Source organism: Leopardus geoffroyi, chromosome A1, assembly GCF_018350155.1.
Source record: "Leopardus geoffroyi isolate Oge1 chromosome A1, O.geoffroyi_Oge1_pat1.0, whole genome shotgun sequence".
Classification (NCBI taxonomy): Eukaryota; Metazoa; Chordata; class Mammalia; order Carnivora; family Felidae; genus Leopardus; species Leopardus geoffroyi.
In genome coordinates, this window is record NC_059326.1 from 156685970 (window position 1) to 156707942 (window position 21973).

Below are 21973 nucleotides of genomic sequence, written 5' to 3' on the forward strand. Positions count from 1 at the left end.
CAGAGAGGCTTGATAACTTGTCCAAGGCAAGCAATTTAACAAAAAATAAATAAATAAATAAAATAAAGGAGCTGCAAGGGCCTGGGCATGAACACCAGCTCTGTTCTACTAGCTCTATAGCACTGGGCAAGAGACCTCCCAACTCTGGGCTTTGCTGCCTCATCTATACAGTTGTTGTTTGTTAACAGCAGAGATGCTATCTATGTACGCAACTCAATAGGCGCCTGATCCACCATATGTGCCCACTAAAAGCTGTGCTTCTGTCCGTGCTCTGATCCTGAGGACTTCTCAAAACCATGACAGAGGCACAATCTGCATTCAGGCTGTTTTTCTTCAAAGCTCTTGCCTTTTCCTCAATATAGCTCTTCAAACTGGATTCTGGGAAGAAATGAATGAAATAACAAATCCATCTGTGTGTCTGCATTGTATCACTGAGAGGTGCCAAAGGTATAGAAATGCCAGTCCTCAAGGGCTTACTATCCAGCTGGGAGGAGAAAACACACACAGAGGACCAATTTAATACATAAAACATGATATCGTATTGTTAAGCAACAGCATGACGGTAAAGACAGCAAGCACTTTAGGAGTTGAGGGATTTTCATTACTGCATCTCTTCACCTTCTCCAGTCTCCTGTGCTTTTCTGGTTACCATGGTGGCTGGAATCAACTGAGATTCTCTATAAAGACACTTGGGGTTGAGACTTAATGCTGCAAGTTTTGCACCACGAAATTCCCTTTCCCTAGTGATTTTATAATTTCACTCGTCTGAACCTGTGTCTTTGGAATAGATTTGAAAGACCCACATGATGGCTCATGGTTTTGTCTTAAGCAGCAACCTTAGTTTCTTATGTAAACTGGAGCCGATAAAATTTGCCATTTCCTATTTATAACATCTTTGCTTTTCTTAGACAAAAGGACAAGATAAGCAAGATAATTATTAGATCCTGCTCTGCCGTTTAAAAATCATGGACTTAAAAATTAAGGGGCCATTTACATGCCAGAAAGAAAAGAGGTTTTGATTAGGAATATTCTCTCTGTATACAGGACCATTAACAATGCCAACCTTAAGAGTGCTTTTTCCCTAAAAGCAAATCTTACTGAAAACCTGACTTTTAAGCTCTTTCCAGGAAGCTTCTATGGTTTTTTACAAAAGCAAAAATGAGTCACGTGGTCCCTGGAGAGGTATCAGAGCACAGTGGTGAGGAACAGAGTCCAGAGCTAGTCTGTTTGGGTAGAAGATCCACCACTTAGCAGCTATGGGTCTCTGGGCAAATTATTTCACTTCTCTGTCCCTCAGTCTCTTCTCTAAGTAAGTATCTGAAATCTGAAGCCCTTGTATTTTAGGGTGCAGATGGGGGCATTGGTTAATTGATTGGTCATCTCTTAACATCCAAGAGTCTTAATAGGGGCCCCCAAATCAGATTACTCTTTGTGTCAAGTAAGGGTAAAGTATTAATCTGTATACTTAACATCATTTTATGCTTGGAGTCAGAAAGGCAGATATCCTGAGGCACAGCTCTTGGACGGAACTTTTGGCAACGATATTTAAACATTCCTTTACATATCACTATTTGATTTAAGTCAGTGATTTGTTAACTGGGTCATCTGTAACACATATCCTTTCCTTTTTTTGGAAATACACCTGTTTCTGGGATTTGATTTGGCTCCTAATTCAAACAGACCTCCAAGTGCTCTGAAACAAAATCAACCTAAAATTACACACTTATCTAGAGTTACATTTAGGCCATATGGTTTAAGTTGTCCAAATGTCACAGAAGCAACAGCAGCAGCCATCATCATACTTTGCACTTACCCAGCATCTTTCCTGCCAGAATATTATGTAAGTTATAAAAGTTTCATTAAGACAGAGGTGTTAACCCTAATTCCAAAAGGACAGTCACTTAACTGTTAAGTTTTGTTTTGGCTCTGTTTCATAGTGAATTGCAACATAGGAGTTTCTTCAAGTCTGTAATGGTTTCATGATGGCATTCTTATAACTGATAATGCCCAAAGTGTGAACTCCTATAATATGGAAGACAGATGGGAGGCATGTAGGACCAAGACCTTTTTCCTGGGTCTTTGAGAAGACTCTTCACTAAATTAGTAGACTCAAAGCATTACAGTCTGAGGACAACGGCTAGAATGTCATTACCAGAAACTCCTGTAGAAATAATATACATTGGAAAAGTCTGGGCAGTAAAGAGATCTCAGTGTATCACTTTCAATCTTTACCCACCTGAATTTGAAATTCTCTCTCAGATTACCAGACCTGCTCCTTAGCATCCACCATCATGCCATATATGTATAGGAGGTAGTCAATAAATCAATGTTGAGTGGATAGACATATTAAATACATAATTAGTTTATTGCAGCCCTAACAACAAGAGAGTGTCACAGTATGTGTCTGCAGTACATGTGATGGATATAGGCAGAAAAAAAATGGTAAGAGAACACTGGATGAGAAAGATGATGATAGGGTTGACCAGGTTAGGCATAAACTGATTGAACTGAAAGGATTCTCAGAGTTGTTCATATTAACTTCTCTAGGTAGTGTAGTGTGACTCAAGATAAAATTCCATCATTATTTTGCCTAGAATTAGTCCTATGGTACTATGTCTGGAATTACCCAGGCAGAAGACAATGAAGATCTACGCTTGCCTCACCATTAACCAAATAACCTTTTAACAAACTGATCAACTAACCCATATGCTAGGTGCTGGGACAGAGGCATGAAAACTTCTTTCAGATGCTGTCCCTGTAGTCTATAAACTTATAATGAAACTCAAGAGCTCAAAAATTCAATCTTTTAAAATATACCCCGCTTTTTCCTGAGAAAGTTAACAGGAACCCATGGGGGAGGGGAAGGAAAAAAAAAGAGAGAGAGGTTAGAGTGGGAGAGAGCCAAAGCATAAGAGACTCTTAAAAACTGAGAACTGAGGGCTGCTGGGGGGTGGGAGGGAGGGGAGGGTGGGTGATGGGTGTTGAAGAGGGCATCTTTTGGGATGAGCACTGGGTGTTGTATGGAAACCAATGTGACAATAAGTTTCATATATTTAAAAAATAAAATAAAATTAAATTAAACTAAAATAAAATATACCCCGCTTTTGTCCAGTACTGATACTTGGCTATTGCCCCCACATTGAAGTCATCACAGTTAAATATCCAGAAAGGGTTTGTTGTTGTTGCTCACTTGTTTATTTTGAGAGAGATAGAGAGAGACGGGGAGGGGGAAAGAGAATCCCAAGTAGGTTCCGTGCTGTCTACACAGAGACTGATGTGGGGGTTGATCCCATGAACCATGAGATCATGACTTGAGCCAAAATCAAGAGTTGGACGCTTAACTGACTGAGCCACCCAGACACCCCCCATAATGTTTTATGATCAACTGTAACCAGGCCTTTGGGCAAATATCCCACTCCCACCGGAATCTGCTTTCCTTTCTAACCAGGGATACAAAGACATTAAACCTCTATGTAGTATTTTCCTCCCAGTTGGGTTTTTACATCTCCCAACACTAAAAAACTCAGGTTTATACAGCAGATGACTGAGGGTAGGGATAGATAAGGCTAAACAACATAGGAAATGTTTTTTTGCTTTACTGGTAGTAATTGTAATGAAATGTAAAATAAGCATGAATAGGTTTCAGAATGGAAGGATTAAGTTATACTCCCTTAAAAATAACAGAAGACATTTAAAAAAAAATTCTTGTCCACCAAAGTCCCTCTCAGGCTGGGCGACCTAGGCCTCGTTAGGATGGATATTCACTCTGCTCTACTGATGATGGGGTATCTGGGAAGCACTGAGGTGCAAACTCAAACAATGGGTTTGAATCTGGGCTCTGGCACTGTCTAACTCTATGATCTCAGACAAATTTGCCTTTCAGAGCTTTGATTTCCTCTTCCATGAAATGCTAAAATAATAGCACCTTCCTTAAAAGATGATTATAAAGATCACATGATGACATTTGCACACTGCCAGGCATGTAATATATGCTCAATAAATATTCATTCTCCCTAATTGAAAGAAACTAATTCACACATCAAATTCTAGGACTTTATATATCCTCGATTCAGTATTTAATTATGTCCTCTGGTAATAATTAGAGATCTAGAGTAATGACCTCAGGCTAAGCACTAGAAACATGGCTGCATCTGACCACCACAGGGGACACAAAGCCAAGTCCTTTGAATCAATCTTGTATCACCATAAATGAACCCCATATGCTAAAACTGGATTTGGTTCAAAGTGACACCTACCTTAAACTCAAATAATGTAGCTAGGGAACCCCACCCCCCCGCCCATTCTTCAACCCTCAGGGGTATTCTTGAAGCTATCTATAAATTCATCTGAGAATGGAAAAAACATTTGAGAGAGAACCCCCCTCAAGATTACAAATGGTATTAACAGGAAAATAGGACAAAATTGCAAAGCCTGGAGTATATAGAGAGGAAGAGAGATGACAAGTAACATGCTCTTCTCTCCTTTCTCACTCCTTAGTTGCAACACTACAGGCCTGGCAAGAGGAGTGTGAGAAAAGAACTGTGCCTGGATCTTCGAAGAGAAGAACTCACAGTGTGCAAAGAGATTTTGACCTCACTAGAACCAGATGATTGGGGCTTTTAGTCTCCGGGGACGCTCTGGATTTCTGATGGCTCTCATCCTTTCCCTTTAACTCCTTTGTTGCCTATTTTTTATTTTGTGATGGGAAAGGTCAACACCTGGGATGCTCATGGCTTACTATCCATGTGCTATTGAGCAAATGATTTAAACTCCTTAGACTCAGTTTCCATTTCTGAAATAAAGGGTACTTTCACAGGACTCAAATACTCCTGTAAAAACAAAATAGTGTAACATTTGTAATATAACCTAGATAACCATGCCTCCCAATTTCTAGAAAGGCAGGATTGTTACGTGAAAGGTAGCTAGACTTGCTTTGAAATTGAATTGGAATATTAAACAAGATGTTTTTGTTGAGTATCTATGTTGATTTGAGGTGGATTTTTATGTGTGTGTGGGAGATTGTTGATGGAGAGCTCTACTCTCAGGTATTGCCATTTCTGTAAAACATCTCAGTATCTGATGCACAGTAGGTGCTCAATATGGCGAGTATCCTTGATATCTGAGTACCGCAGGACACAGTCAAGCATAAAGCTGGCTGTTTGGCGTGCATCCTAGGCTTAAAGGAGAGAAGTAGATGGGTCCTTCTTTTGTCCCAAAGTTGCCAGCCCAGTTAACCAGAGAATAAAGCCAAGGCCTCAAGGACACATCCCTGGGGCAGAAAGCTACCACCGAAAATAGAACAACGGTGTTCTCAAGAAAGTACTTAGGTTGGCCACCGCATATAAAAGGGGGGCAAAAGGGAACTTAAGCCACACATCTATGGTCGGTCACAAAGATCGGCACTCAGATTAGAAAAACGCTTAGGATCGAACTTTTTCCATTAAGAATAGCTGACAAATGAGGCTGATTTTCTATGCTGTTGCTACTCACCATTTTATAGTGGCACAACTCGCAACCCAAACACTGTGGAATTACATTCAGTATAGGTTTGTTTATCAGTTCTTCTACCCTATCCATTTTTCAGCAGCTGATTAGTCTCCCTGGGATGTAGACACATCTCTGATCAAGAGCTGCTTGACTCTTTTCCCTCCTCACACGTGCATCCCTATATCCACATTACTTATAATAAATGTGCTCCTATGTACATATATAAACACATTTGTATGCATATATGTTCCCAATGCTGTATTCAAAGACACATCCCGAACGGATGTATATACGTGCTCATATACATATAGGAATCCAACTGGATTCCCAGAGGGAAATGTGGAACACATTGTTAAAACGTCTGTCATCCATGTAAGAGAAACAGAAATGAGCTGGGCATTAAATTTGCATACAGCCCCGAGCACAGAGGTTCCTGTATGTGTACTGTTCTCCTGTTCTTGATGATGGGCATATCTGACAGAAAGATTCTGTCAGGATTAGCTCAGGAAAAACACCCCCAAGGAGATAATTTGAAGACATACTGAGAATTTGCCTCAATACATGAAAATAAACATGAAATCCTCAGCACTCTCTGCACATTGAGAAGTTCCCACCAACACCCTGCTGCACACCGGGGGATAATCTACTGGAGCTAATTAACACACAGTCATACACAACGCTGTTAGAAGTGGTTGCCACTTAGGATTGATTTAGTTGCTGCAATGCTTAAAAGAGGCTCGAGAAGGTTTTTGTGTAAATGTGGGAGGAAAGGAGAGGAAATAAAAGTGTAAAAACAGCTGCAAAATTAAAAGGTGCTAAGGTCTTTTTTCTCCCCCTGAAGACATTAGGGAAACTTATTGAGAAACTATTAGTATTCCAGTAAAGCTTTTTACTTGATTTTAGGTTTCCTTCCACGTCAAATTTACACACACACACACACACACACACACACACACACACACACAGTCAGTGCACAGTCTATAGATTGTGGTTATGAAAAAGGGCATGTTTTACTTTACAAGCAAATAAGTTCTTCATTAAATGCTAACATATGGATTGTGTCATCTAAAAACAACAACAACAACAACAACCACCACCTTTCCTCTCCATGTCTACTTCTCACTTTATCTTTCTGGATTTATGGAGATTTTCAGCAACTTTATTAATTAGTAGTAGTTTTGGGAAAAATCATCAAGGAATAAAGGGCCACAAACAATTTATTCCTTGCACTATGAAAATGACAAGACAAATCTAAGTACTTGAAAATCTTCTTCCTCAAAGTCAATGTTACGAATGCTATCTTATGAATGAGCATCTCTCATCATCATGATAGTGAAATATCACAACTGAGTATATACAGAAGTTTTAGTAACCTGCTTTTTATTGCTGAAACATAATAGAAATAATATAGAAAAGGCCATTAATGTAAACCGCTAAGTCAGGCTTTATGAAAATTTAGAGAGTTGCAATTGATTTTTTGCCCTGATAAAAGAGTTTACTAAAGAAAATTAAAATAACATAAAAAGGATTTCTGGGGAGAGAGTATTTCCTTTGGATTTAACAAGCTACTTTTTATTTTAGTTGTATTGTTTATATCCCAAATAGCTAGGAACCATTCTTGATTCTATTTCTATTTGGCTATATTTTCCTTCCTGTTAGCTGATAAGGGGCGCCTGGGTGGCGCAGTCGGTTAAGCGTCCGACTTCAGCCAGGTCACGATCTCGCGGTCCGTGGGTTCGAGCCCGGCATCGGGCTCTGGGCTGATGGCTCAGAGCCTGGAGCCTGTTTCCGATTCTGTGTCTCCCTCTCTCTCTGCCCCTCCCCTGTTCATGCTCTGTCTCTCTGTCCCAAAAATAAATAAAAACGTTGAGAAAAAAAAAAAATTTTTTTAAAAAGATAATAAGAACTATGACAAAAAATTCTGTAAATATATTTTTCCATTAGGTTAAACTAGCCTAAAAATAAAAAACTCAACAACAATGTTCTCACATGCAGTATCTACTATGTGCAAAGCCCTTTACCACATCTTGAGTAGAACAGAGAGACCAATGCAACCACTCCTTCGTCCTTTAGAGGGTAACCCCAGGAGGGAAGGCAGACACCACCCCAGAGACCTAGAGCAAACAGGAGATAACTGACGGCGGCTATGCGGTGTGTTTGGTTGTGATACGTGGGTGCGCGTTTACACAAGCCTATGTGCTGCGATCAGCTTATAATGTCTGCCACGAGAAAGGGCAAGGCCTCTGCCAGCTTGGTCCCAAAGTTTTTATGAAGCAGTGGGGTGGGAATTTATGTAAGAAAGGAGGTCAGAATGGTTAGTGACGTTTTATTTTCAGTATCTTTCAAAATGCCAACAAATTGTTAACAGTGGTGTTGAGACCATGAATTGTTCCTCCTTAAATGAGCTGTACGGTGGTTTACGTAGAAAATAAAAGCATCAACAAAACATTCAATACTAAAGCTGGAGTTACACAAGTTTACAAGGGTTCTGTCAAGTAAGCGACTGCTTTGAACTGGCCAAAATACTAGATAAAAATTCATGGGCTCAGAGAATTTGCAGTGTGGGGCAAGCACATGTGAATGAGGCAAACAGACTGATTACTAGATGCAAAGGCTGTGTCCTTACAAAGAGGTTTTTCTTGTTTTTGTTTTGTGCTAGGTCTCCAAATTTTAGCCAAAAAAAACATTAGCTGGAAGCAGTTACTCAGTCTACTCTAAATAGAACAGACACTAAGTAGCCAAAAGGACCAGGAAAGATCAGCCTTCTATGTTTCGCCTCATTCTCCTTCTTGGAGTTCCCCCATTAACACCAACACCAAGTAATGCTGGGAACAGACAAGGCTTTTGTTCATCATTCTTGAAAAGAAAGAGTTGGAAAGCTCAGGAAAAAATTTTAAATATTTGAACAAACATGGACATTTCGTTTTTATTCCTTTCATTAATTTACTTCTACAGCTACACTCATCTACTCCAAGAACACTAGAGCCCTACAGATGCCACTTCAAGAGCCTGCTTTTCCTTCCGGATTTAAGGTGGCAGAAAGGCAGGCAGGAGACACAGAAAGAGAAAGATGGATTGAAAAGTGTCAGGATGTCAGTCTCAATGAAATCCTGGCAGCTTCCCAAATGCCAGTTGTAGGAAGGTTTTTCTGAACCTCCCTCACTGACTTTCACTTTATATTTTCACTTTATATTGATAAAAAGAAATGAATCTTTACCATTTTCCTCCCTCCTCCTCCAGCAATTTCTGGTTTCTTTCTTCGGTCTTCTGAAACACCGGCACCTTTCTTCTCCTGACGTAGTTCTTCCTTTCTCAATGTATTCTATATCCTTTCATGGAAGCAACCCAGTTGGATTGTATAGCCTGACTTCACGTTAAAATAATGTGAGCTGGGGCATCCAGGAGGCTGAGTCAGTTAAGCGTATGCCTTCGGCTCAGGTCATGATCTCAGGTTCGTGAGCTTGAGCCCCACATCGGGCTATCTACTGTCAGTGCAGGGACTGCTTCAGATCCTCTGTCCTCTTCTCTCTCTGCTCCTGCCTCATTCACATTCTCTCTCCCTCTCTTAAAAAAATTAAATTAAAAAAGTAAATAAAATAACGTGAGGAGAGTTGGATTTTACTCATCTTACCCGGGCCTTACCCGAGACCAGTTAAACCGGAATCATTGAAAGGCAGAAACTGGTGTGTGTGGGTGTATGTTTTATTACAGCCCTGATGATTTTAACAAGCACCCAACAGAGTGGATTGCAGATGATTAGTTCACAAAGTGAGGACCCTGGATCAGCATGATTGGCATCACCTGTAAACTTGTTAAAAATGCAAATACTTGCACCCTACCTTACGCTAATATATCAGAAACCTTGGGATCTGGGCTCAGATTTCTGTGTTTTTAAGAACCTTCCAGCTGATTCTGAAACATGCCAAAATTTGGAAGCCTATGTGCTAGATCACTGACATTTTAATTGTCTAAGTTAAGACTTTTAGCAAAGTCTTATTTAAAGTGTGGTCCCTGACCGGCAACATCAGGATCACCTAACAGCTCTACCCTTGGCTTACTGAGGTTTTTAATAAGATCCCCAGGTGATGTATATGTAGATCAAAGGCTGAGAAGCGCTGTTCTAAGAACTTATTCAAAATTCCTTGGACCTTGCCAAATAGCTGGCTGTTACAATCTTATTAATACATGTAATAATTATCCATTTCTCAAAAATGGAACCCATTTATCCTTTAGCTATTAAAAGACAGAGTTGCTTTTCTTATGTGGTGCCAGGTCTAAGTCTTTTTCTGTACCTCTGATTTTGTTCTAAAGGTAATTTTGCATCTCTGGAGAAAATGGAGAAAAATCTTATGCCAGAACAATAAAATGGATACACCTCAGAACTAAGGAAAGATCAAGAAGTAAAAAATCAAAATTCCTGATGTTTTCCTTGCTTCTGAGATGTATCCATTTTATTCCTCTGGAAACGGGATCTCTGAGGTTTCACAGAGAACAAGGATGGATTCTTTGCTTTGCGTCTACTCCCAAACACAGGAAAGGATCTCCGGGGGTGAAAAAAACCCACAAAAAAAAACAACTTTATTGACCATAACCACTCCTATATATATGTATACATATATACGCAAATTAGAGGGAGAGGGAAATGTCATCTCCAGCAAGTCAAGTTCATCACCCCCTGAGGGTCAGGCTCTGGCGTGAGGATGGCCCAGATTTCTCTACAACAGAGAGAGCTCTGTTGCTTCTTGTGATTATTCTGAAGCATTACTTTGTGAGAACCGAGGTAATGGCAAAAGGTCACAAACCCACCTGCTTGAGCACCTGTTTTTCCACTCTTCTTCTTTCATTTGCAACTTCACTCTCATTTAGTTCAGATAAGAACCGATCCCTTGAAACTGCAGGTCCTTCCCTGTTTGGTATCCTAGCCTGAGCCTTGATTTGCAAGGGGTGGTGAACAGGTGGAGAAAAGGGCTGTCACATGATCTACATTTGTAGCTAATAAGAAGAACATTTTCAGAGTTGAAAAGAGCAGACTAAAGAAAAATGATTTTAAACTATTTCTGAATCTGATTAAAACCATCGTGCAAGTCAACTACATTCTTTTACTACAGAATATGTCATTGAATCTTATCATCAGAAAGTCTGAAAAAATTAAGAAAGATTCAAAATCAAATATGTAACATTAAGAAGTGAAGAAGCCTCCTTACAACATTAACGTTAGTTGTCCAGTGTGAGCAGTCTGTTCAAAACTTCTTAGTCACTTAGTTACTTCTTCCTGAGCTTCCCCACCCCCAGCCCTGGGGGTTACCCTGTGAGAAAATGACTTCTCTATCTAACCACTTAATGTGAATATTTGTTGTGAACCAGCTGCAGCTCTAATAACCACTGATCCATGGAATCGAAGGTTACTCTCCACACACAATAAGCTCTCCTTGTTCCTGCAACTGCACTCTGTAACCTTTGCAAGTATTATAAAAAGTAGGCACCATGGATCCCAGTGCAATTACAGCCACAAGTTTCTTATGATCAGATTAATTTCAAGCTTCAGTAAAATAGTTAAAGGTTTATCAACAAAGGTGATAACTGATGACATACAATTGCTCAGACGATGGGGTAGTTTTTCTGCAAAATAAACTAGCTGCACTGTATTGCCAATTTGGTCAACAGGTAAAACTAAAAATGCTGATGGTTTGAGGTATGTCGACATCGTGGTGACAATCAAAGGTTCGTTTCTTTCCCACATAAATATAATTTTCCATTTTAAGAAATACAATCACTCAGAAAGAATTTTGTTCAAAGGGTCCCTGAACTAAATAAATCAAGCTCCATTCTCTAAAATCCAAATGAGTTCCTTGGTAGCAAAGGAACACAGGAATGAGTGTTTATAACATGTATTTTTTTGGCCACCACAAAAACGTCATGGACTTAGACATTCACAGGTGTGATTTATTACCTCGAAGTAAAATATACTAATAAGATTTTAGTGTAATTAAAATCCATTTCCCTCCTCAGCAAAATAAGACTTTAAGAAAATATAGAACCAGTCAGGTTCTAACCACTTGTGACTCCTGATCTAGAACAGAGCCTGGACACTTAGTGGGCACTCAGTCAGTGTGAGGGAGGAAGGAAGGAAGGCAGGCAGGCAGGAAGGAGAGAACATCAAAATGGGAGAAATACCCCCGCTAAGAAAAGAGAATTATGTCTCTGAAATAAGTTATACTTCTAAAAATATCATGTACTATTTTCAACCCATGAATTAGAAATAAAGGTGCGTTTTGGTATGAAACACATGCTCTGCAACTGTTTGAATTAATACATGCTGTCAATTATTCCAAAAAAAAAAAAAAAAAAAACAACTGAGAAGAAAGGAAGGCAGTGATCTTCGTTTTCACTTAAGAAATATATACGTGGTGGCATTTTGTAGTATTAGTTTAAAAATAACAAGTCACAATAATGCCAGTCCTTCTGGCTTTTAACTGTTTTTAACAGAAGTAAGATAAAACGGGTCTAAACTGGTGAAGGTTCTGAGATGCTAACAGTAATCGTCTTGCTGCTTGTGAGAGTGCCTGACTCCTAGAAGCACTTTTTTGTAATATTGCTACACAGTCCTAAAATATTACTCTATATTTTAGAAGACTTGTGTATTTCTTTTTTTATTTGAAGGGCTGAATGAGAAACAAAGCATTATGTTTCAGACAAGAGTCCTTATGATTTTCAAGATCCCAGGTTATGCACTCAGCCATTCAGCTGTCTCCCACCTACATGGGGTCACAATGCTAAGAAAAGTCACCTCTGAGCAAAATTGTGAACTTCAAGGCCAAACAACCGCATAAATAATCTGTAGGCCACAGACCATCATCAAAGTCTGGAATTTATGCAAATAGTGCTGCTTACATTTAACAGATCTGTAATGGTGTAAGCTTTTCCAGCCTAAATAAATGAGAAAGTGGAGAGCTTTTACGGTGCAAGATTGCTACCTAGAGGCCAAACTGCAGAATAACATACAAAACAATTAGGGTGGGGGGGGGTGGGGAAGAGGCAAACAGTATTTTATCAGGGCAATGTAAATTATATACTGATAATGAAAGAAACCCAGGAGAATGTAAAGATTGTATAATACACACTGGATGTGTATTGGCAGTTTTTGTTATAAAACCACAATCCAGTTTTAGAGCTTTTATTATTTCCCACTTGTTTCTTTTGAAGGGTTCTTTACCTCCTGAAAAACGTAGTGTTTTTCTGCGGGGCAAATATATTCTGTCTCAATAATGTATTCTAATACCTCCGCACGTATATTGAATATATATAGAGAGATTCTATGTAGAATCCGTATTGATAATTGTAATTGTTTTTGGTAGAGCAATCAATTACAAAATTTGGAGTAAGTTTCTATGGCTCGAACAAAACTCCTAAGGCAGTGGTGGCTGGGGGAGAGGACAGGTTATACTACATTCTCCCTGACTCTAGATAGTTTTTATAATTCATTTATTCAAAACTATCTACTTCCAATATTTAGAGTAATTTAAAGATTATGTATATTTTTAAACTGTATTTCTTCTTTAAGAAAATACCAAATACTTTGGTTATGAAGCTCAGATGGTAGTTCATCTTACAGTAAAGCAATCTGATTTCCACTGACAAAAAAATATGATTAACACTGAATTCCCAGTAATTTATTTACCAGCCACAGTTTTTGAAATATTGGGGGTGATTTTTAAAATACAGATCTTTGAAACTATAAGACAAGTTATTAGAAATGCATTTTTCCTTCAACCATAAAGAAATTCCAACTCTAAAGAGAGTAGGTTTCAAAAGTGAATAATATATTATGGTTAAAACACATCAACAATCTGTCACACCATATGTACAAATAAACACATCCTATCCTCACTGCACATGCCATAAATGAGGCCAGGGAAACATCGGAAAAGGTAGAGCAAATTCTTCCTCGTACTCTTATAATCACTAAACAACATTGTCAACATTTTCCAAGATATGCATAGAGGAAAGCTATGCTAAGCTATAATACTGCTATTTATATAGTTCAAACATTCTGCTTGCCCATCTGATGAAGAAGTTCCGCACATTCTTAATTTTAAACTCCATTTAGAACATATTCAGTTTGAGGAAGGAAAGAATACGATTCTTTATAATTGGATTTTGGTTTTGAATAATGAAATATTAATTATAATCTATCCTTGAAATATTTAGGAGCAAGAATCTTAGGTGAAATGTGATTAATTCAAGAGTTCAAAAATAACAGAATCATAAAAGAAAAATCATTGTAGAGTAACAAATATGCTAGTTTATTCTAACTTGTAGCCAACTGCATATAGTTCATCATTTCCCCCAACTAAAGTATGGATTTTAAGCAATTAGATGGTGTAGTAAACATGTGTGATAGAATCCATAACTTTAGAAGGCAGAGTGGTGAAGACATTAGACTACAGGTGGGTATTCCCCCCTAGTATTAGTGTCTCCTGAGGAGCAAATGTTTTATATATGGTGCTTAACTGTATAGAATCATAATATAATTATGCAATGATTAAATGATCTCAATTTTATTTTAATCAAGTAGGTAATATTTTTTATTAGAAATAGTTTTCTATAATTACATTACTCAGGAGAAATTTTAATAAAGATTGAGGGTAAACCATATAACTTCTAAAAGCAAATTCATAATAAATTTTCTGTGAAATTAATATTTAATTTACCTCACGGTATTTCTCCTCATACAGTTCTCCAGAAATTGGGTTGTTACTTTTGCAACTGATTTATACTTTGTCAGTCAGTATAATGGTGAACAGAATTAGTGAGAATGTTCAGGATGTGTGAGGGAATTATTAATTAAAGGGAAGAAAAAGTTTTTAATTCTTCCCTCTTAGGCAAAATGGATTTTCAAGTCCTTATTATTATTTACCTGAGGTAAATAAATTCATATGTAGAGCTCTAATTCTACCATAACATAATTACAAAGGGTAAAAATTTTCCTATCGCCTTTAAGAAGGCTTTAGGAACAAAATATAGATATGAATAATAAAAATTATGTTATGGTTGGTGGATACTTATCCTAAGGCTATTTATCAAAATCAACTCAACTTATTGATCATAAGAAATAGTGCCATTATTCTATTGGTGTAATTGTAATGCTCATAACGAGGTAGCCTACTATGTTTGTGTACCATTTTAACACGGATTGTGTATCAGAAAAATTGTCCATACAAGCAACAAAAACTATTTTTCCTTAGCTCACAGAACTGTATTCACTTTTTTCTTATTTGTGCATTTTCACTGTTCTCATGCTAAACATGAATGAGTCCTAAAACTAAATTCGCATTATCAATATGAATTCTAGACCCATCAGGTCTCTTTCTAGCTGAGGGAATGTTACTTTTATCTTTGCTACATTCTCTGCAGAACTTATTGGTAACGTACTTTCAGAAATGCCAGCCAATAAACGACACTAAAATAATTTTCTTTATAAAAGCACAGTGATCTTTGGCACCATTCACTATTTTCAAAGCTAGAAAAGAACAGATAACAAATATATGACTCACAAATTATCAATTATGAAAAATAATCTGGTTCGGAAAGCTGCACTAATGTAAAAAGATGGATTACTTGTCACAAACCAATAAAGGCTATTGTTTGTGAATCCGATATTTGATTTTATCGTTTATGTTAGGCAACTTAAAATGATTTTTAAACCACATTACTTTTTGAAAAAAAAAATTTATAAAGGTGAACACAGGGGTTGGGGGGAGAAGAAACCAGATGTGTAATCTGTCATCCTTGAAACAATTTATACTCTTACATTGAATCCAGCCTGCAAATTTAAATCGCAAAGATTTAAAGCAAGGATGGATGTATTAGAAAGGGCCCTACCATGTTCCAGAGAATGGACAGCAGCAGGAACATTAGTATGACTTTGATTCTATTTTTCTTTTTAATACGCCATTCTGATGGCAAAAACTTTGCAGCTATGATGCTTTGTTATGCAGAGAAGTTTAAACCCTGTGATTTCAAAGGTAAGTGTGGTTACACTTCTCACGAGGGTACTGGCCTTCGCCTATTTTGTATTACACAGAAAAAAGCACAATGAGGCTACCGAGCTCAGAAAACCTTTATGACCGATTCTCTTCCAGATTGTTTCATATTTGTAATTTTACAATGAAGACAGAGGTACAATTCTCACCAACCGTGGAGAACATTCTTGGGAGCAGCTAGGGCCAGAAATTTCCTACATGGTGTTACCTGGGCACCACTTCAGTGCTCTCTCTGCTCTCTGATAAGCCAACTACAACCTTTTACACATGCTTGTGAATTAGGACTTGGGTATCTAAGATAATCAGAATATTTTGTCCACAAGGCCAGTAATAAAATGTGCATATGTTATCTACAGGTGGCTCACTCCCACCCCTAGATAACAGGCTTGATCATCAGATGATACAGGGCACAGATGGGTTTCAGTGACATAAAATATGGCAGACACAGGTAGAGGGTAGCAGGGACCATAATACAGATAGTTAGGAGTAATCCCAAGATTATGATGTGCTCAGATGGGTATCTGGTGGGAAGACTGAAAAATGGTGAAGGAAGGGATGGGTTTAAGGGTAGAAAGGGGTTCACATCCTAGAGACATTACTGCACAATGAGGCTTTACCATAGACTTCTTCCCGCTCCTCACTCAGTGAAAAAGTACTAGAAATCTTGAAATAAACAGAAAAAGGAAGAGACCAAGGGCCTGCTTATAAGCCAAAAAACATAGTTAAAAAAAAATATTAAGTATTAAACCCTGAATCAACCTCTAACAGCTTGTTTCAGGTGAAGGCCATGATTTTTGCTTGAAGTGGGGCTCATGAGTGTTCTTGGATATCTTCCTACTTGGACTCTGTAAAGAAGTGAAATGAGGTTGGGGGATGGACGTAATTGAGTAACTTATTCAATTATGGCAACTGCTCCTAATGAAGACCTATTACAACTAAGTTTTTAATAGAAAATGTGCTAATTGACTAGGTTGGAGCTCAGAACAAGCATATGGCTAAGATGTTTGATTACCTAGTCTGGTTCCATGTCAGTGATCAACTATAACACTGTAAAAACGAGTGTTTCTATGACAACTACTAAGCTTGCTGACTAAGGAGTGGGTGACCAACTTGACGGATGAGTTTCTCCAAATAATATATGATCCATTATTCCCCCACTATTTAACCTAGAGGCTCATCCGCTGAAGCATGCTTTCTCTTGTCCCTTACTCAAAACATTCATCCTGCTCTCAGCCGTGGCAAAGCTTAAATCAGACTCTTATGTGAAGAATATTGCATAGGATTTCTTTTTTAATTGGAAAGGGCATATAAAGCTATGAATCCAATCTCTTCAGAAAAGTGAAGCAAGTCAACACACTCCGACTAGTTCTGAGTCTAACATTCAACCTCATGAGGAGTGATTGTAATAATTTTGGAAGTTTCTGGATAGGGGCAGTCTCTAAGTCAAAGAGAGCCTGTACAGCAACTTTCAGGAGATGGGTATTTCATCACCCACAATTTTAGACAAAAACTTTCTTTTCCAATGTCATTCTAAACTAAAATTCAAAACAGGTGTTTGATGCTAAGGCTGTAACCAAATTATTCCCCCTTATAACCTGCAACTCTGATAAGACTTCCCTCGGAAATATAATGGTTACATAGCCCTTGTACAGCTTTAACAAACCCCTATTTTCTTCTTTCTGCACCATACAATGTGCAGTCTATTTGCACCCATTCAGGACTAAATTACAGATAAAGTTACAGCAAATTTGTTTTCTCAAAAAAGCAGTCAGCCCTAATATCCCTTGAGTAATAAAAGCCTTGTCTTTCATTCAGAACTAGAACTGGCATAATTTTCTCCAAGAAACAAACTCTACTTCCTGCGACAATGGACCTGTTCTTAAAATTCTGAATGGGGTGCAGCTCAATTTGCAGGTGTTCAGGTATAAAGGTAAAAGGGCATTTGACCCCCCAACTGGCAATTGGTGCTGTGGTAGGTAACTTCAGTCTCCTAGTTATATCATTCTATTAGATAAGCTGCCAGAGTTTTCAGCTCTGAATTACAGAGGTAGGCTCAAGTGAATCAATAATTTATACAGATATATCTCATTCGTTCTGATGGTATAAAGATACATACTAACAGCCTGCTGCAGCCACAGAACAAAGCCAGGGAGACATTATTTAAAAAGAAAGACAGAAAAAGAAACCCATTTATCTATGTGAGTGAAAACATTACGTAATAATGACCTAATGGCTTATTAATATTATTTTTCAACCGTTTACACAAATGCTGTGATGAGATAAATCAGCTCTTTATGAATATCAATAAGGCGAATGTTGAACTAACATTTAAAACTTTTGGATTGACTTTAAAACAGAGTGGTATTTTACACAGCAGTACAATAGAAATCATTTGAAAGATTGGTGCACCTGAGAAGTTTACATTCGCTAGCTTAACTAAATCCTTCAAATATTTTATTACTGAATTTCAGTATAAAATTACTCTCTAAAAGATGAGGATCAAATACGTTTAGGGACTGTACACTAAGAGTATTGTTAATATAGCCTTATGCTGTTAATCATTACCTGGGGAAAATTACATAGTGTTTTATTCACTAATACTGTGACATTTTTATTAACTCATAATCCCTGTGCTAACAGTGGTGCATTAAACAAGTTATATTAAGAGGGCAGCAAATATTAAAAATGCCTATTTAAAATTCTTCAATCACGTTAAAGGGAATCCTCTAACACATGGGCTCCTCTAAAGGAAAGCAGTACCAAAAACAGTGTGCTTATAATATAAATTAATAATCAATAGCCCAGATAACTTAAACATTATTTCTATAACTTCCTGCTGTCTCGTCCGTAAGAATGAAGGGATTCTGTGATCTAAAAACATGATAAAAATCTGTCCTGGTAACTTTAATTATAAATAGTGACTGTTTCTTGACAGATCTCAAAATTTATGTGAGGACAAGATGCATTAGAAGTTGGTCCCCTGCCCATTTTACCTCTTTCTGTTCAAGGCCGGACATATTGTCTGGCTGGGACACGTGAACCAATTGCATTCAGAAATGGCTTAAGAAGACTGTGTGCAAAATTAATTAAGGCAATAGATCCAATGAGAAAGAAGATAGCAATTAGAGGTAATACTCAGGTACCCTATTTTCCTCCACACAGAGAAATGATCTTTTCCCTTCTTTTCCAGGCAAACTCCTTTGGAAATACAGCAGATGATAAAATTCTGAAAGAAAATAAAAACACACGCAAGAGAGAAAACAAGAGTGAAAGCAAGAGCGAGCGAGCGAGCGAGCGAGAGAGAGAGAGACTAATGCAGTGGTCTCTACCACAAGTCCTTAAGCTTTTATATGCGATACTCTGGGGCTGCCTGCTGTAAACAGTTAACATTTCTGGCCTTCCAAGAAAATATAACTAGTCCCTTAAAGTAGAGAGAGGAAGAAGAAATAATGGAGTGTCCCATTTCTGACAGTCAAGAGGGAAAGGAGAGAAATGTTCCCACACTGATCTCATTAAGATGACGAGAATAATGAGTGTGAATCTTATGTATGAATCTCCTAGTAGATAGAGGAGGGCATAAATGTATCCCACATTCACTCCTTTATGATGCCTGATATACTACATTTATTCTTAGCTTCATCTGATACTACTGTTGGGGGCTTCTGTTACAATATTACAGCTTTAACTTCAAGTTTTGCTGCTGAAGTCATCTGAGTCAGTCATTCAACACAGCTTTATTGAGTGTGCATGAAAACGGGGAAGATCTGTTAATGGCAACTGAAATGCATCTCAAGCAGAACAGCCTGAATTTATTTCCTGTCACTGGTTCTAGTAATGGATTAAAAATACTGACAAATGGCATTTTTCAGTTTATAATCTATTTTATTTCCTAGCTCCTTAAACTTAGGTTAAACATTCTACTCGATTAGAAATAGAACCCTGGTATTATTAAATATGTCTAAATATTATTAAATATTTTTGGAGGAAGACTCATGCATTTTCCGCAAACACTGACGAGACATTTTCTTTGTGATTTGTTTCTCTTCCTTAGACCTAATGTAAGATATTTTCAAATAATAATTTTAAGTTATATCAGTTTTCAAGATTGGTATACATTCTGGAAGGGGACATAGCTCTCAGAAACAAAAACCTGTGCTCTGGTTGTGTATGTCGTTCAAGCCTAAATGATCCACGGGCCCTTGTACTTAAGGACTTCAAAGCATTTCATAGAGATGATTTAATTTAGCTTTCTTCACTCCAATAACTTTAATAGCAATAAATTGGGGCACCAAGCTTACAGCACATAATTTATATAATGAAGAGGACAACCCCCTTACAAATTCTAATGCTATCTCAAAATATGCCCAAATTATTATTTTAGTACTTCTATCTTGTGAAGGGATATGCTATCCTATTATATTACTTAATGACAGGCTAGAAAAATTTTGATCCACAGAATTTTGAAGGACATTTAGGATGAGAGCAATCAATGAAGCTGGATCACCAATTTTTCTAAATAATTCAAAATACATACACTTTTTTTCTTGGCATTTATTTAGTCTAATGAACACTTACACCATGGACAGCTTCATCTTAGCTACCATTAAATCAATACGAATCAATATAGATAGTTTAAACTGTTTAAGCAACTCAGTGACAATATATGTTTGAAACCTGGAAAATATATTCTTAATGAGTCTACATTTACTTTTGGGAATAAGTAATTTATACCGCTTGGAGGCCAAGTGACATTACTTGTCTAAAATGTGCCTCACTTAGACACACAGTGAACCCTTTAAGAGTTTTTTATTACTGTGCACTCATCTCTGCAGTGGTTTGAGGAGTGGTGTACATGACCCCGACCAATGGAAAAGTTCATTAAAACATAAGATACACACTTATTAACTTCAGGAATAATACTAACTTAAGTGAACACGGCTTCACTGTTTCCAGTAGGCAATGCCAGCCCTCTCAGATGAACACATTCCTTAACAGGGAATACCAAGGACTGGGAGTCCAATTTTATACTCTTAGAACTCTACAAGACAACGTCAGACATTTGGTTTTCCTTAATTAAGAACATTCAACATATAAATTCAGGACAGAGAGACAGATCTATCTGTATTTCTCTCTCTGCCTTTTTTTTTTTTTAAAGCGTATTTATTTATTTTGAGGGAGAGAGAGAGAGAAAGAGAGGGAGGGAGGGGCAGAGAGAGAATCCCAAGCAGCCTCTGTACTGTCAGCATGGAGCTGGACACAGGGCTCGAACCCACAAACCGTGAGATCATGACCTGAGCCCAAATCAAGAATCAGACAGACGTTTAACTGACTGAGTCACCCAGGAGCCCCTCTCTCTCTGCCCTTCTTATCTTTTCAATGTTCCTGTCTTGAAGGATCTACTCCCCACGACTGGGGGAGAAGGAGAGTGCCTCAGTAATTTCCTCTACCGCAAAATGGTCTCCAAGCTCCCTTCCAAGTGTAACATTCTGTCACTTCATCTGCACCCTTCAGAGCCCCACAGAATCTAGGCCCCTTGCCTTTGCCATGAGGCAGGTGCTCTATGTTGAAGGTAGGACTGGGATAGGTGTGTTGGTGGCATCCTGAACACCAAGCCATGATTGCACCGAATCTTTTTCCTACATGCAATGTTTCCATTCTGCAGCTAGTACTCTATAAAGGAATTGATTAGGTTTGTTAGTGGCTCTATGTCATTATTTATGACATCGCTAACTATCGGGAGGTGTGTTCCAAAGTCTAAGTAACTATCTTACAAAACAGACTTTTCCATCTTATTTGGAGATGGGAACCCTATATGAAGAATATTTAGTCTTAACTACACTAACCAAGCCAATCAAGATTTAAGACTTAGAAACTATGGCATGAGTCTCTTATTCTGATAATATTTTAAAAAATGAAAGGAATAGGATACAGCCGGAGAAGCTGATAGAACCTGGGTTAAATGTGTCTTTGATAAACACCAGCCTGCTGAAGGAGGCATGCAAGAGGCTCTTGCAATGGAAGAACTAATGCTATTTAAAATAATTTAAACGCAACCAGATAAATTTTCAATACTGCCACCTAACCAGGAAAAGTGAACCCTGGCATCTGAACTCCTGCATTTATAAATTAATTTTCTCTGAGTAGCAGTCACCACTTTACCATTACTGCTTCAAAACGTAGCACCTCTTTTATACAACCTCATTAATCTGTGGGTAATTAGTGGACTACTTTTAAGACTGGCAATCTATTATTTTAAATTAAATCTTAAATATGTCTTTAACTGACTAAGAAAAATAATATTTAATCCATCCACATTTTATGACAAACCTGAATGATAGATTCTTTTTCTCAAACATGTAAGCATTTTCTGAAATCTGCTTGACGAGAAATGTATAGAATCCTAACAATAGAAAATGCACTAGAATTATGTGTGTAGAGCTAAG

At 37.8% G+C, this 21973-nt stretch overlaps 1 protein-coding gene across 15 annotated transcripts in view; it reads right to left on the reverse strand.

The window, feature by feature from the left end:
• Nucleotides 1-21973, reverse strand: part of MCTP1 (multiple C2 and transmembrane domain containing 1) — a 534160-nt gene that overhangs the window by 123329 nt on the left and 388858 nt on the right. The window lies entirely within an intron of this gene.